Genomic DNA, 16,341 nt, shown 5'->3' with positions numbered 1-16,341 from the left:
TACTAGGGATATCGTTGCTGATGTTAGATGGATCTTGGCTGAAAGCAGGGAATACCAGAGGAATGTCTATCTGTGTTTCATTGATTATGCAAAGGCATTTTCTTGAGTAGCCTTTGAAAACTTCTGTTCAGCTCCTTTCCTTTGGTATCTCTTCTCTTTGTATTGGCTTCTTGACACTAATTTAAAGTTTTATAGTCAGAAGACACCGATGTTTGCTTTTTTCTTCTTTAGCCATGTCTATTATGTACTTCAAACCTTAAGATACGTTTCCGATTAGTCCTTAATTCTGCTCTCTCATTAAAAAGTTCTCTGGAGAGGGTGTAGGAGACACTCTCAACACTCCTAGGCCTTATGAGCCCCTGGACAGGACTCAGTCCCTCCACAGAATAAGGGTACATCAGCTCAGGCCTAAAACACAGGGTGGACCCACGACTTCCTCACCGCCCCACCTCTCCAAGGAATGAGCAAGGCCTATATATAGAGAGAAGAATATTGACTCCTCCACAGACTGCCAAAAGCACCACTAAATCCGTCTGGACAGACGCACAGCCAGAATGTTTTTATAGACAAAGATGGTAAGACTTCATGACAATACTTCGGGCATGTTATTAGTAGGAGTCAGTCCTTGGACAAGATCTTAATACTTGGAAAAGTGGAGAGTCCACGATGGAGAGGAAGATCCTAATGAGACAGATTGGCACGGTGGCTGCATCAGTGAGCCCGGGCAGAGCAGAAGTTACACTGGCACAGGGCCAGAGAGCTTTGTCTGGTGGGTACAGCATCACGGTGAATTGGAGCTGATTCAATAGCACTTCAAAATAAAAATAACATGCAGAGCGAGCAAGAAAGCATCAAAGGACTTAGGTGTGCTGGAAAGGGATTTAGGGTTTGATTTTGATTTTGTTTGTTCTCTATCTCTCTCTCGTAGTCTACAGCAGTAAAACTGCAAACTCTAGCTGTGCTCATTAAGAATGGTACTCCCCTACAACCAGGAGAAGATAAAATAGATGAATGGGATCTTCTAAGAATCAAATCCCTGTGCATGTCCAAAGACTTCTCCAACAGGGTAAAAAGGGAACCCATTGACTGGGGAAAAGTATTTGGTAAGGGACTTATATCCAGAATTTATAAAATACTTGAGCACCACAACAAGATAAAGGTAAATAATCCAAGTTAAAAATGGCCACAGGATATGAACAGAAACTTCACTGAAGAAGACACTAAAAGACATTCAGATGGCTAACAAGCTCAGGAAGAAATGTTCAAAATCTCTAGCTCTAAGAGAGTTGCAAATTAAAACAACTATGAGATATCATCTCACCCCAGACAGAATAGCAAAAATTAACAGAACAGCAAGCAACAAATGCTGGCGAGGTTGTGGAGAACTGGAACCCTTATTCACTGTTGGTGGGAGTGTAAAATGGTGCAACCACTGTGGAAGGCAGTATGGCGCTTTCTTTAAAAAGTTGCAAATAGAAATACCATTTGACCCAGCAAGTCCACTACTGCGAATATACCCCAAAGAAACCCTAGCTGTCACCCAAGCAGATCTATGCACACCCATGTTTATTGAGGCTTTGTTCACAATAGCAAGGAGTTGGAAACAACCTAAGTGCCCATCAACAAATGAGTGGATAGAAAAGCTGTGGTATATTCACACAATGGAATACTATGTAGCATTGGGAAAAAGGAACTAATGCAATACTATTCAAAATGGGTGACTCTGAAGGACATTATGCTGAGTGAAGTATCTCAGTCACAAAAGGACAAATACTAGATGGTGCCACTGTTGTAAAACAGGACTGACCTTGGGGTTGGGGAGAGACTGAGAAAAATGGGTTCAATAATGTATACTGCATTGAAACAAATGAGGGAGAAAACTGTTTAAAAGGGATATGTGATTAGGTATTTTTGTCATGACAGGAGTCTAGAACGAAGGCTACATGGTGTAGTGGACCTGGGGGAGGGTTTGTAAAACAGTGAAAGAATTTTTCTTTTACTTTTTGGGGAGAAGAGTGTACTGGGAGGGGAAGGGCTGGGCTGGGAGAAAAGTGCAACTATGAATGAATGAATGGAAATCCAAAGTCTCTGTAAATTTTTACTGAAATTAATAATAAATTTAAATTTTAAAAAGAAATAATGGTGCTCCACCCTGTTTATGGATGGGAAGATTCAATATTGTGAAAATTACAATCCTACTAAAAGTAATCTACGTGTTCAATGCAATCCCAAAACAGATATCATATCGATTTTTCAAGGAGATTAAAAGGGGAATTGTCAAGTTTACATGGAGAGGAAAGAGACCCCAAATAAGCAAAGCACTTCAGAAAAACAAAAACGAAGTTGGAGTTATAGCACTCCCTAACCTTGAAACCTACTACACAGTGGTAGTAACCAAAACAGCATGGTACTGGTACAAATGGCAGGCACATAGATCCATGGGACAGAATTGAGAACCCAGAAATGGACTCAGCTATCTGTGGTCAACTGATATTTGACAAGGAAATTAAACCTATCAAGTGGGGAAATGACAACCTCTTCAACAAATAGTGTCAGCAAAGCTGGTCTGTTACCCGTAGAAAGCTGAAACGGGATCCACATCTCACACCATACACAAAAATCAACTCAAGGTGGATCAAAGACCTGGAGTAAAGCCCCAAACCATAAAGTTTATAAGAGACAAACTGGGACCAAGCTTAGAAGTCCTACCCTGTGGTATAAAGAGGCTGCCAGACACAGCCAGAAACACAAAATATGGAGAGGAAAACTGATAATTGGGACTTTCTAAAGAATAAATCTTTGTGCACATCAAAAACTTTTTCCAGCAGAGTGAAAAGAAAGCCTACCTGCAGGGAACAAACATTTGGTAATAGCATCTCAGACAAGGGTCTCATAACAAAAATTTACAGAATACTACTGGACCTCCAAAAGAAATAACCAATTGTAATTGATAACCCAAACTCCTGGACCTCCAGAAGAAATAACCAATTGTAATTGATAATCCAAAAATGGGCAAGTCTGCTGTTAGGAACCTCTTCAGGGTACTGAAGGGCAATGGTGTCACTCTGGAGACCAAGGTGCGTCTGATACAGGCTATGGTCTTTGCAAGCACTTGCTATGCATTGGAGAGTTGGACAATGACTAGGGAAGATAGAAGGAGAATTGATGCCTTTGAGCTGTGGTGCTGGAGAAGAGTATTGAATATACCAAGAACTGCCAAGAAAACAAACAGCATCTCAGACAAGGGTCTCATAACCCTGGAGAAGGTTAAACCAGGCTGCTCCTTGGAGGCAAGGATTCTGGGGCTTCGTCTGACATACTTTGGACATGTTGTAAGGAGGGACAGGTCCTTGGAGAGGGACATCATGCTTGGGAGGGTGGAGTGATGGCGTAGGAGGGGAAGACCCTCTATGAGGTGGATTGATTCGGTGACTGGGGTAATCGGGATGGGTGTGTCAGAGGCAGTGCAATTTGCACAGGATAGAGCAGAGTCTAGGGTTGTTGTACATAGGGTCACTATGAGTCGCAAGTGACTCAATGGCACATAACAACAACAACAATTGATAACCCAATTACAAAATAGGCAAAAGACTTTTCACAGAAGAAGACATTCAGGTGGCCAAAAGACACATGAAGAAATGTTCAAAATCACTAGCAATCAGAGAGATGCAAATCAAAACCACAATGAGATACCATATTACCCCAGTAGCAGTGACAAAGTTTAGTAGGACAGCAAGCAATAAGATGATGTGGAGAGGTGGGAACTCTCAAACACTGTTGATGGAGTTTTTAAATGGTGCAACCACTCTGGAAGATAGTTTGACATTTCCTCAGAAAGTTGAGAACAGAAACTCCAAATGACCCAGCTATTCCACTAAGAGGAATATATCACAAAGTAATTAGACCTGAGACACAAACTGAAATTTGTACCTCAATATTCACAGCAGTGTTACTCACCATTGCAAGAATATGGAAGAATACGGAAAGAGCTCAAATGTCCAACCACCATTGAATGGATTGAGAAATCATGGTATATTCACATAATGCAATATTATGCAGCACACAGGAGCAATAAGTTAAAAAAAATACTACATAACTTGGAAGAGATTAGAGAGCATTATGCTAAGTGAACTAATGCAGTCTCATAAGGACAAATACTGCATAAGACTGTTACTATAAAAAAGAGAAAGACAACTAGTAAAACAAGTATGAGAACTCAAGGGGAGGAGATTGCACCGTTTGATGCATGGAGTTGGGGGAAGGAAATGGGAAGGATCGGGGTGAAAAGACAGGATAATGATGGGCAAGGTCCAATGATGATTCATTTTATGAAACATAATGCATGAGAATGATTGTATGAAACAATGTAAATGAAGAATAGTATGAAACACAATGTATATAATCTTTGTGAGCAAACTATTAAACATTTTTATTTATTAATTTTAATGAAAGTTTATAGAGACTTTGGATTTCCATTCATCTATTGTTGCACTTTTCTCCCTACCCAACCTCCTCCCAATTCGCTCTTCTCTTTGAAAACTAAAAGAAAAATTCTTTCATTGTTATTCAATCCCTCCCCTCATGGTCCACTCCACTATGCAGCCTTTGCTGTGGACTCCTTTCATGACAATAATACCTAATCACTTATCCCTTTTAAACAGTTCTCTCCCTCATCTGTTTCAATGCAGTATTCATTATTTATCCCATCTTCTCAGTCTCCCCCAAGCCCCGAAGTCAGTCCTGTTTTACAACAGTGGCACTATGCAGTATTTGTTCTTTCATGACTGAGATATTTCACTCAGCATAATGTCCTCCAGGGTCACCCATTTTGTATAACATTTCATGAGTTCCTTGTTTTTCAATGCAGAGCAGTATTCCATTGTGTGAATATACCAGAACTTCTCTATCCATTTGTTTGTTGATAGGCACTTAGGTTGTTTCCAATTTTTTGCTATTGTGAACAAAGCCGCAATAAACATGGGTGTGCATCTATGAAACATTTTTTAAAAGTAAATTGGGTGGAAGGGAGGAAAATATGCAACCACGAATACTTTTTTAAAAAAAAAGAAAATAAAAGAATGGCCCTTCAGGACAATAGGAAGGGGCCAGCACCTGTAAAGGGAGCACATGGGAGATTCTTGGTGGTGAGGGCACAGTTCTGGGTCTAAGTTATGGCGGTGGTCACAGTGATTGACCAATCACATGATGACACGGGGGCAGGTGGTGTGGTAACCTGAGATTGTCATGAGTCAGGGCTCAGGTGATGAAGTTGCATGCACACACACAAGGGTGTGGCAAACTCACCGACTCAAGCCTGCAGTCTGGCTAACAGTACTGCAATGAAGTCTTGTCCCTGGTTGTGATGTTCTATAGCTGTGGAAAGTGACATCGAAGGATGTCAGGTGAAAGTTACACAAAACACTGCACTATTTCTGCAATTTCTGGTGAGTTTAGAATTCTTTCAAAATGAAAGCTGACAAAGAGAAGCAGAAAGAGAAGGAGAAGGTAAATGACTCTTTAGACACTTGTCTCAAAGCTATGGAGTCAGAACTCAAAATTCTTTCTGGGAGATTGGAACTGACTCCCAGCTGACCTGCTAGCTGCTGTTTGAGGCCTCCACACAAGAGGCAATTGTCCATCTTTGACCCACAGGGCCATTGGTGGCTTCGAACCATCATAGAGGTGAGGTCTTTAGGTTAACAGTGCAACTCCCTATAGACTTGTACCACCAGTGCACCCCAAAGTTGTAGAGGAAGTGGAGGAGAAAGAAAACCCCATAAGAAAATAATTTTCTATTTCCTGGACAATTGCAAAAGCCCTAACAAACTTTTGTTCTCTCATCATAACTTCGCTCTGCTCTATCTTCTTCTCAAATTCTAGGTCCACTTTTTAAAACATTGGGCCAAGTCTTCCCTAGTTCCATTATGGACTTTTATTGCACTGTTAACCAAAAAGCCACACATCTCAAGCAGTTCATACCTACCAGTGGCTCCATGAGACCAACAGGGACAGTCTCCTCCCACTGAGATTTAGTCTTAGAAACCTGGTGAAAGGTTCATCGTGAGTGGAAACATCTCGAAGATGATGTTATTTTTGTTCTTATGTGCCATTGAGTCAACCATGACCCATAGTGATCCTATGTACAACAGCTCTGAAACATGCTCTATCCTGAGCCAAAACGTAGTGTATCTAATACATCCACCCCCATTTCCCAGTCACTGAGTCAATCCATCTCATCTAGGGTCTTCCTCTTTTGTGCTGTCCCTACACCTTCTCAGGCATGATGTCCTTTCCAAGGAACATGTCCTTGAAACATGCCCAAATATTTCAAACAAAGCTTCAGAATTCTTGCCACCAAGGAGCAGCCTGGTTTCACCCTCTCCAAGATGAACTTGTTTGTTCTTTTAGCAGTCCATGGTATAATTAATACTCTTCTCCAGCACCACAGTTCAAAGACACTGATTCTCCTTCTATCATCCTAGTCATTGTCCAGCTTTAATTGAGAAGACCATGGCCTGTATCAGGTGCACCTTAGTCTCCAGGCTGACAACATTGCTCTTCAGTACTCTGGAGAGATCCCTTACAGCAGACTTTCCCAATAAAATTTGTCTTTTGATTTCCTAGCTGCTGGTACCAAGAATGTTGATTATAAACCAAGCAAACTGAAGCTGTGAACAATTTCAATCTCTTCACCGTCTATCATGATGCTGCCAATTGACCCAGTAGTGAGAACCTTTGTTTTCTTGCTGTTGAGCTTCAATCCATGTTGAAGGCTGCAGTCCTTGACCTTCTGTAGCAAGTGCTTCAGGTCCTCCTCAGTTTCAGCAAGCAAGGTTGTGTCATCTGCATAACTCAGGTTGTTGATGAGTTTGCATCCTGATGCCACATTCCTCCTCACAGAGCCTGTCTCCCAAGTGATCTGTTCTGCATATAGAGTGAAAAAGTATGGAGACAGGACACATCTCTGACATACACTCTTCTCGATTTTTAACCATGCAGTGTTTCATTGCTCTGTTCTAACGACTACCCCCTGGTCCAAGTATAGTTTTCACATAAGCACAATCAAAGATACTAAATGAATTACAGAAGCAGCTAGTACAGCCTTTTCCCAACGTGCTGCTCAGTAACTTTGAACCACTAAACTTTAAGGTTAACAGCCGAATACAAAGTACCTGCACCACACAGGCCCCTTGCAGTATGGACAATAGAACTTGAGTAGTGGTTGACAAAAATGCCACGTTTCTACCAGAAGGTGCCATCTTTGCAGCTAGTAGTTGGTTCTGGGCCGGTATGAATGAAAGTCACCCTTGATAAAGACTCTGGAAGACATGTTCAATTCTCCAGTGCATGGGACTGAACTACTAATCAAAACCAACAGCAGTTTCAATCTACCACATGCTCTACAGGGCAAAGATGGGCCATCTCCTCCTGAAAGGACTTGCTGGAAACTCAATGGAGGGCCACTATGAGTCAGGATAAACTCAATAGCAGGGTAGCCAAGAAATAAGTGGTTTTTGAACAGTATATCAAACGGTCAGCCCTAACAGGAAGTCACCACATGAGAAAGAAGAAGGTAAACTGAAGACTTAAGTAAACTCAAAAGGGGTTTAAGGCACATCTGTGGGTTCTGAGATTCATGGGAATCTCGAAGGGTCAGTTTATGGGTCTGATCAGAGGTTCACCAAGGCAAAGAACATTAGCACAGCATCCTTTAATGAGTCGGATCCCCTCATTTCACAGGCTTTTACAGCACTGTGGTCTGAGAAAGTGACGAGGCACCCCTAACATAATGAACAAGTTGGCAGGACTTCCATAAATTTAAAGCATTCATTTGGATGAAGCACTTTTTCTGTCCTTACCATTGTCCTTACCATTAAGTGGTACTGGGAAGAGTGTTTTTTTACATCAGTAGTCTTTTTTTAAGCCAGCAGCTTCATGAATAACAATTTGAAACACAACTGTTTGTAGTCTTTGGAGAGAGCCCCTAACAGAAGCATTTGGAAAGTTTCTACTGTTTTCCTAAAGGCCCAGCTTGAAACCTGGGCCCTGCCACTCTCTGCTTCCTGCTCATCTTCCAGTTACCAGGATGCGGAGGGGGTGAGGAGGGTGAGGGAAACTTCCTGCCGCCTCAGAGCTGAAGCTGGGCTGACCCGAACTGGAGGAGGAAACCTTGTTTCCTCTTTTAAATCACCAAGAGGTGGCACAGAGGGATGTATAGGAAGTACGCCCGATTGTTGCTGAAGTCACAGTCTGTTTCTTAAACATAGGGACTGTCACTCCACTTGCATTGGAGCTGAGACAGAGGAGGGAAGTTGAAGCAAGGTTTACTGCAATCACTTGGAAAAGCAGTTGCTTTACTGACCCTGCCATTGGTTCCACAGGGTCACGTGACACCCTCTGCCCTGACATCCAGAACCCTGGGTCTGGGAGTGCATTGCCCTCTCATAACCAAAGGCTAATGGTCCCACTTGGCTTTGTGCGCTGCCAAAAATAAGCGGGGGGGGGGGGGGGGAACCCCTCTACTTTTGAAAACTATTCCTCTGTAGTTCAAACAAGACCATTAAATATGTTAGGGAGGGGGCCTAGGGAAGGAAGGCTTTTGCGAACCATTGTTAGCTGGAGAGAAAAATTATTCACACTGTAAACATGTTTAAATTGTCTGGGTAACAGAGTTGCCCAAGATCCTGCTGAAAACTTTTACTCATTACTCTTGTTATTGTAACTATTAGAGACATTCACTCCTACACATCCTTCCTTGCTCCTGGCGGGTAGACAGACATGTCTTGATCAAAAGCAAAGAAAAGTCACTCTCTCCTTCCCATTTTTAAGGATGGGGTTGGTTGGAGGTGAGGGAGGAAAGACACTGTCCAAACGATTTTCCACCATTAGTAATGGGTGGGAATTTTTATACACATTATCTAAGAATGCCTTCATCCAAGTAGAAGCTTCTGGAAAGAAGCTACAAGCTCTGTGATTTAGCAAAATATGAAGAGCAATTTCGGAAGGACTTTCAGAAAGTCGACTATGAGAACATGTCTTCAGTCCAATCCACAGTATACCCTGACCAATCAGGTACAGAGCATTTTTCAAGTAGGAAATTATGTAAAAAAATTCTATTAATAAGGTCATCATCCTAAATAATAACTGTATTTTTTTTCAAGCCTGTCCTTATTCCAATCTCATTTTACTAAAATTAAATATCTGAGACTAAATTTTAAAGTTCATTCCTTAAGGTTCAGGTTCATGTGACAAATCCTCCTTGATTTCCTTCCAGGACTCGAAATCAAAATTATCATCTTTCCCTCGTGATCCCATAATGCCTGCCTCAAACCCCTCCTAAAGGCCTTCTGTCTCATGTGAGAGTTATATAGACTGTGATTTCTCCTCTCCTGAATCTTGAGCACTTTGATAAAATTGGAAGTCGTCTCTGGGCTTTGCAAGTAAAAGACATTGAATTCCAACTCTGTCTCTGTTGGGCTCTTAAACTTTAAGCAACCTAAAGAAAGCTCAGTCTTATCCTCTGTAAAGTGGACATAGTAATAATATAGACATTTTTTCAACAAATATTTACATGTGATGCATAATTTTAGGTGCTGGAAACCAGGCGGTTACTGGAGAGACAAAGTCTTTATTCACAATAACTTTTTTTATATAGAGGAATGACCGGGAGCTCTGGTGGCCTAGTCCTCCTATTTGATGGTGAAGAAGGAGAAGGAGAAGAGAAGGAGAAGGAGAAGGAGAAGGAGAAGGAGAAGGAGGAGAAGGAGAAGGAGAAGAAGGAGAAGAAGGAGAAGAAGGAGAAGAAGAAGAAGAAGAAGAAGAAGAAGAAGAAGAAGAAGAAGAAGAAGAAGAAGAAGAAGAAGAAGAAGAAGAAGAAGAAGAAGGAATTACTGTGAGAGATGGCTGAGATAAGGCAGATAGGGAGCTTAGCGTGACCCACAGTGAGCCCCAAGTAAATGTTTACTTAATGGATAATTAAATCAGTAAGTCAGCAAACAAATTAAATGTGTGAGAATCATGGACAGGTATTTTAAAGCAAGAGCCCAAAGCATGGAAAGGATTACTTGCAATTTATTCTTCGAAGGTCAATAGAAATTAATTCTGTCACCTACAACCAGGAGTGGATAAAATAGATGAATGGGAGCTTCTAAGAATCAAATCCCTTTGTACATTCAAAAACTTCTCCAACAGGGTAAAAGGGAAGCCACAGACTGGGGGAAAAAATATTCGGCAATGACATGTGTGGTAAGGGACTTACATCAAGAATGTATAGAATACTCGAGCACCACTACAAGATAAAGGTAAATAACCCAATTGAAAAATGGGCACAGGATATGAACAGAGAGTTCACCAAAGAAGACCTTCAGATGGCTAACAAACACATGAAGAAATGCTCAATATCCCTAGCTCTAAGAGAGATGCAAATTAAAACAACTATGAGATATCATCTCACCCCAGACAGAATAGTAAAAAGCAACAGAGCAGCAAGTAGCAAATGCTGGTGAGGTGGTGGAGAAACTGGAACCCTTATAATGGTGCAACCCCTGTGGAAAGCAGAATGGCGCTTTCTCAAAAAGTTGCAAATAGAAATACCATTTGACCCAGCAATTCCACTACTGGGAATATACTCCGAAGAAACCAGAACTGCCACCCATGCAAATATATGCACATATATGTTTATTGCAGCTTTGCTCACAATAACAAAGAGTTGGAAACAACCCAAGTGCCCATCAACAAATGAATGGATAGAGAAGCTCTGAAATAGTCACACAATGAAATACTATGATAAATTGAAAAACAAAGAACTCATGAAATATTATACAAAATGGGTGACTCTGGAGGACATTATGCTGAGTGAAATATCTAAGTCACAAAAGGACAAATACTGTATAGTGCCACTGTTGTAAAACAGGACTGACATTGAGGTTGGGGGAACCTAAGAAAAGAAGGGATAAATAATAAATAATATATACTGCATTGAAACAGATGAAGGAGAGAACTGTTTAAAAGGAATATAGGATTAGGTATTATTTTCATGACAAGATTACAGAAGAAGAAATGCATATTAAAGTAGACTGCAAGGGGGATTGTATAACAATGAAAGAATTTTTTTTCTCTTCAAAGAGAAAAACAAACTGGGGTAGGAGGGGTGGGCAGGGAGGAAAAGGTTCAATAATGAATGAATGGGGGAAAATAAAAAAACTAAGGAAAAAGAAAAAAATTAACTCTGTCACCCCAGAAAGTCAGGATCTTGGCATTTATAATTTTTTTTTCCTCTGAGGGGAATCCTGGACCCAAGATGTTTAAGTCTCCTCTTCCATCTCACTTGTAAGAGAAAATACTGTAGGCCATCTGATGTGTACATGCATTCTTCCTCATCCAGCCTCTTCCATCAGGACCCCTTCTATGCACGATCTGGACCAGCCCTCATTAAAGATCCTCTCTCTTCACTGAAAGCCTGGCCAGGGTTTGGAGACTTACCTTCCTTTCCCTGGACCCACCTCCGTCTCTGGTGCCAACTCCAGTTTGGAGGAGAGCTACAAGGAATTGTTTGTGCAGGGAGTGGCTGTCTCCCGTTTGGTCCCCAGCCACCCCCTCGTCCTCTGATCTTTACCACCTAATTCCCAGCAGCTGGTTCTGTTGCCGCAACAAGTGGGAACTCTTTCTTAATGTAGCACAGAGGTGTCCATATGCAGCCAACCATGGAATATTGCTGGCCACAGCTGGCTAAATGTGGTTTGGAGATGTGTTTGTGCTCCTGTGTGACTAATACTTACCTACTGGCTGGCTGAGGATGAGACCTCTCTCCTACTCATCTGGCACTTGGATCACAATCTATGGGTTTCCCACTCACTGCAGATCTTACAGAACAGCCAGAGAGGCTGGGTTTGAGTGGAACCTCATGACAGGGCCTCCACAGGACAGCTGGGTGATCAAACCAGGGAACTCTGAGGCATTCGATATGCTTTTCTCTCGAGAGCTTCTCAGTTGATGGGAATTGCTTATGGACAATCCAGGTAAAAAGACGAGGAAAGGTTTGATAGACTTTTGAACAAGTCTTTGTCTTATTTGTGCTTCACAGTTCTTATGTCTGAAATAGACAGCTGGAAGACCAAAAACAGAGGGAGACTTATTTTTCCTTACAGATCTGTTGATATATTTTAAAGTTTGCACTCCAAGGGGGACAGTATTTGGTGGAGCTCCCCAATTAAAACAAGCTTGCAAACAGGAGTGGCATCCACTTCCGAAATAGCTTGCCTCAGGAAACTCTATGAACTTGGAGTAACGATGAAAGTTATACAATTGTTCAGGTCTTTCATTCATAGGGTCACTATGAGTTGCCTACGGCTCGACGGCACTTAACAACAACAGCAACTCCATATAAATATTTTCTAGACCAAAAAATTTTCTTGATCTACAAAATAATACTGCCTTAAAAATAATTAAAAGTCCATGCTTAAATCAGTCAGTAGTTTAGAGCAATGTGCAATATACTGAACAAATTAGAAAGTGAACAAATACATGAATGAGTGGATTGATAAAAAAATATGAAAGAAGAGAGGAGGCAAGTACTCTACATATTCTAGGAGTCTGCTCATCAGATCCCCTTAGTCCATGTCAAGTCACTGATGAAGAAATTACCTAAGTGATGAGACATCCACATTAGGTGGCTGTGAAAAGAATCAGACATCTATATACTTATGAAATCTTCATAAGCAGCATCATGATCAACAGTAGAGAGACTGAAATTATTAACAGCTTCAGTTTGTTTCACTCCACAATTAATACTCTTGGTATCAGCATAAAGTAAAGCAAAAGAAAAATTACACTGAGAAAATCTCCTGTCAGGAACCTCTCCAGAGTACTGAAGAGCAATGGTGTCAGTCTAGAGACTAAGGTGTGTCTGAGCTATGCTATGGTCTTCAAAATTACTTGCTATGCATCAGAGAGCTGGAAGATAACTAAGGATGATAGAAGAAGAATCAATGCCTTTGAGCTATAGTGCTGGAGAAGAGTATTGAATACACACACACCAAGAGCTGCTAAGAAAACAAAGAGGTCCATCCTGGAGAGGGTGAAACAGGTAGATCCTTAGAGGCAAGAATTCTGAAGCTTCATCTGACATACTTCGGGCATGTTGCAAGGAGGGTCCATCCTTGGATATGGACATCATGCTTGGAAGGGTGGAGGGACAGTGCAGGAGAGGAAGACCTGGATAAGGTGGATTGATTCAGTCACGGGGGTAATGGGGATAGTTGTGTCAGAGACAGAGAAATTGGCTCAGGACAGAGCAGGGCTCAGAGCTGTTGTACACAGGGTCACGATGAGTTAGAGTCTACACAACACCACGTAACTACAACATATTTATGAATATGAAAAATTAGCTAAGATTTACTTTGCATTTAGAAAATAGAAGCAAGAAACAGAATAACATAGAGACTATGCTACCAGTGTGTGTGTGTGTGTGTGTGTGTGTGTGTGTAACACAGAGTTAATAGCTCATGGGCAGACAGGAAAAAAATAGATGGAGTTGTTTCTCCTTGTATATCCTTTTATACTTTTTAAATTTTATATCCCATATAAATATTTTCTAGGCCCAAAAAAGTGCAAATTTCTTTCTGTTAATAAAAATATTAGAAACATAAAAGGTCTAAATCTTCAGAAATGGCAGCTACCAACCATCTAGAAGAAAGAATAGCACAAAAATGCATACAGCATAACCCATTATGTTATGAAAGAGAGAGAGAGAGTGTGTGTCCCTAAGAGAAAAATTCATTAAATTGGATGCACCAGAATATTCAGAGTGCTGGCTTTGAGACTGGTTAAGTGAAGGAAGGGAGCGAGGAATGAGGGCTCTTTCGTACTTTATTCCGAGTGCTCCTGTACTATTAAAAGGCTTTATAACATGGGATTCTTTGGTAATCAAAAATATTAATGAAAGAATGAGGCAGCTCTACAATGTATTTGGTTTAAAAAGAAGAAAAGAACATAAAAAACAAAATAGTGTGTATAATATGTAACCATTGGAGTGGAAAACCCACTTGCAAATAAATACATAGGAAGTCACTCTGACATGGTGTCTACCAGAGGTTCCCTCGGGGCCTGGGAAACAAGTGGCTATGGGGCAAGTCAGCAAGAAAACTTTTTGCACATGGTGTATATTTTGCATATTTCATATGTGCATATTACTTGGTCAAATTTTAATTAAGTACAAGTGGATTGAAATTAATTTTAAACCTATAGAATTTCATTATTAGACTAGATGGGCAGTTTCCTCCTGTGTGATTTACTCTCTCTGAATGCCCACTGGAGGGTCAGCTAAGAGTCCTCTGACTCCACTGTGTGTAACAACAGCAACAATGTTAATAGTAGAGTTAAAAGGCAAAAAGAACTTGAAGACCAACTGGTTCTTTTCTCAACACACATCCACAGGATTCTCATTCTCAAATGCTGTATTTTCTTGAGAGCTGGTGCTGGCATGTACCCACAAAAACACCCCTCACAGCACTAACCCCAACATCCCATCACTCCACACCCACTACCCTTTTGATATTCAGTGCAGAGACCCCAACTTGTGTAAGATAATACTGAGAAAAAAACTAAAAACAAAACTGGGCCAACCGACAGAATAATCATGATAGATAGAGAAAAGGTTGGAATTAGCAATTATTTCATCTTGCTTGGATCCACAGTGGACAAACATCCTTGGTACAAGCAATCGGGAAAGCTAGAGGTGTAAGGAATTGGGAAAATCTGTCAGTAATCTTTCCAAATTCCTGAAGAGCAAGTATGTCAGTTTCAGGAGCCTGATTCTGACCATTATCTTTTCAATCACTTAGAGCTAGATGATGAATAAGGATGACTGAAGAAAAATTGATGTGTTTGATTTGTGGTTTTGGAGAACAGTGCTGGATAGCCCATGGACTACCAAGAGAATAAACAGATAGGTCTTGGAGAAAGTGCAGCCAGAGTGCTTCTTGGAGACAAGGGCGAAGCTTCATTTCACATGTTGTGGGCAGGTTGTTTAGAAAGGATACTCCCTGGAAAGGTACAAGGGCTGCAATGGAGAAGCAGCCCCTCAAGAAAGTGGATTGACACGGTGACTGCAGCAATGGCTCGAGTGTGTCAGAGATGAAGATGGCACAGGATAGGACAGGGTTCAGATCTGTTATTCACCAGGTCACTATGAGTCAAACTCAACTTAATGGCACCTAACATTTTCTACACTGGGTACTACTGACCAATTGAGTTTCTGTTCTGATCACCCACAAGGCTTACCCTCTTATCTACCAACCTAAAACCTGAGCTCAAGCCCCAGCCTGAAACTCAGTAGCTTGTTCTACCTCCCCTGGAGAACGGTGCCTCCAGCTGTTGTCTCTAATCCAGAGAGAGAGAGGAGGGTGGGTGGCAGAAATATTGGTGCTCTGCTCCCATCACTTCCCCGTGAGACTGCCCTGTGGTGGTGGTGGTGGTGGTGGTTGTATACCTTTCATAGCTGACCTTCCAGTCACAACTCCTTACCGCAAAGCCACCCAGCTCCATTTGGCCCAAAGGGCAGAGAGCCAACAAGCTGGAAACTCTTTCCCCAGGGCAGTCCTTGCAATGGCCCCGAGGGGCTCTGGTGAGAGGGTTGAGGCATAGCTTACATTCCAGGATTCTTTACAAGAGACTGCTGAAGAACTAAAAAAACCAAGCTAGCTCAATGTTTGGTCTAAATAAACTATTATAAAAGGGCTTATCATGAAATCAAGTCCTTGCTCCTTCCCAGCCCTATGTCTCCTGTTCCCTTACCTGTTCTCTGTCCCCGGGACCTGAATAAACCACATAATTGCAAGCCCTTCCCTGAGGCCCTTCCCTCTGGGGAACTTGAGTTGGGGAGAGGTAGGAGAATGTCCTTGGCATACAAGTAGTATGCTGTTGGGGGAAGTTGTTTGGTTTTTAATTAATTTCTTTTAAATATCCACGTTCCTTTGCACTTTACAGATGCAAGTTTACAAAATGGTGACTTGACTTCTTCATTGACCAAACTGGACTGTGAGCAGTCTGAACCAAACGCCAAATGCTGTGTTTATACTCGTAACTACCACTTTGTGGGCCAAGCCTGTGTTAGGAGTGCCAAGCTTGGGCTAAGAGATCCATGTTGTTGTTGTTGTAGTTATTGTACCATTCAGTTGACACCTATGAACAATCGTGTTCTACCCTGAGCCAATCTCATTTGGTCATGAATTAAATTGTGGTCCATGGCATCTGGAGTATGAAATTCCTTGGAAGCAGGGAGTTTTAAGACATTATCAGCTAAATTAGCATGTTGTTGTTCTTGTTGTTATGTGCCGTCGAGTC

Source organism: Elephantulus edwardii, unplaced genomic scaffold (assembly GCF_000299155.1).
Source record: "Elephantulus edwardii isolate Elephantulus edwardi_28Jun2011 unplaced genomic scaffold, EleEdw1.0 scaffold00307, whole genome shotgun sequence".
In the NCBI taxonomy this organism is placed as follows: Eukaryota; Metazoa; Chordata; class Mammalia; order Macroscelidea; family Macroscelididae; genus Elephantulus; species Elephantulus edwardii.
This window is presented reverse-complemented; position numbering follows the sequence as displayed.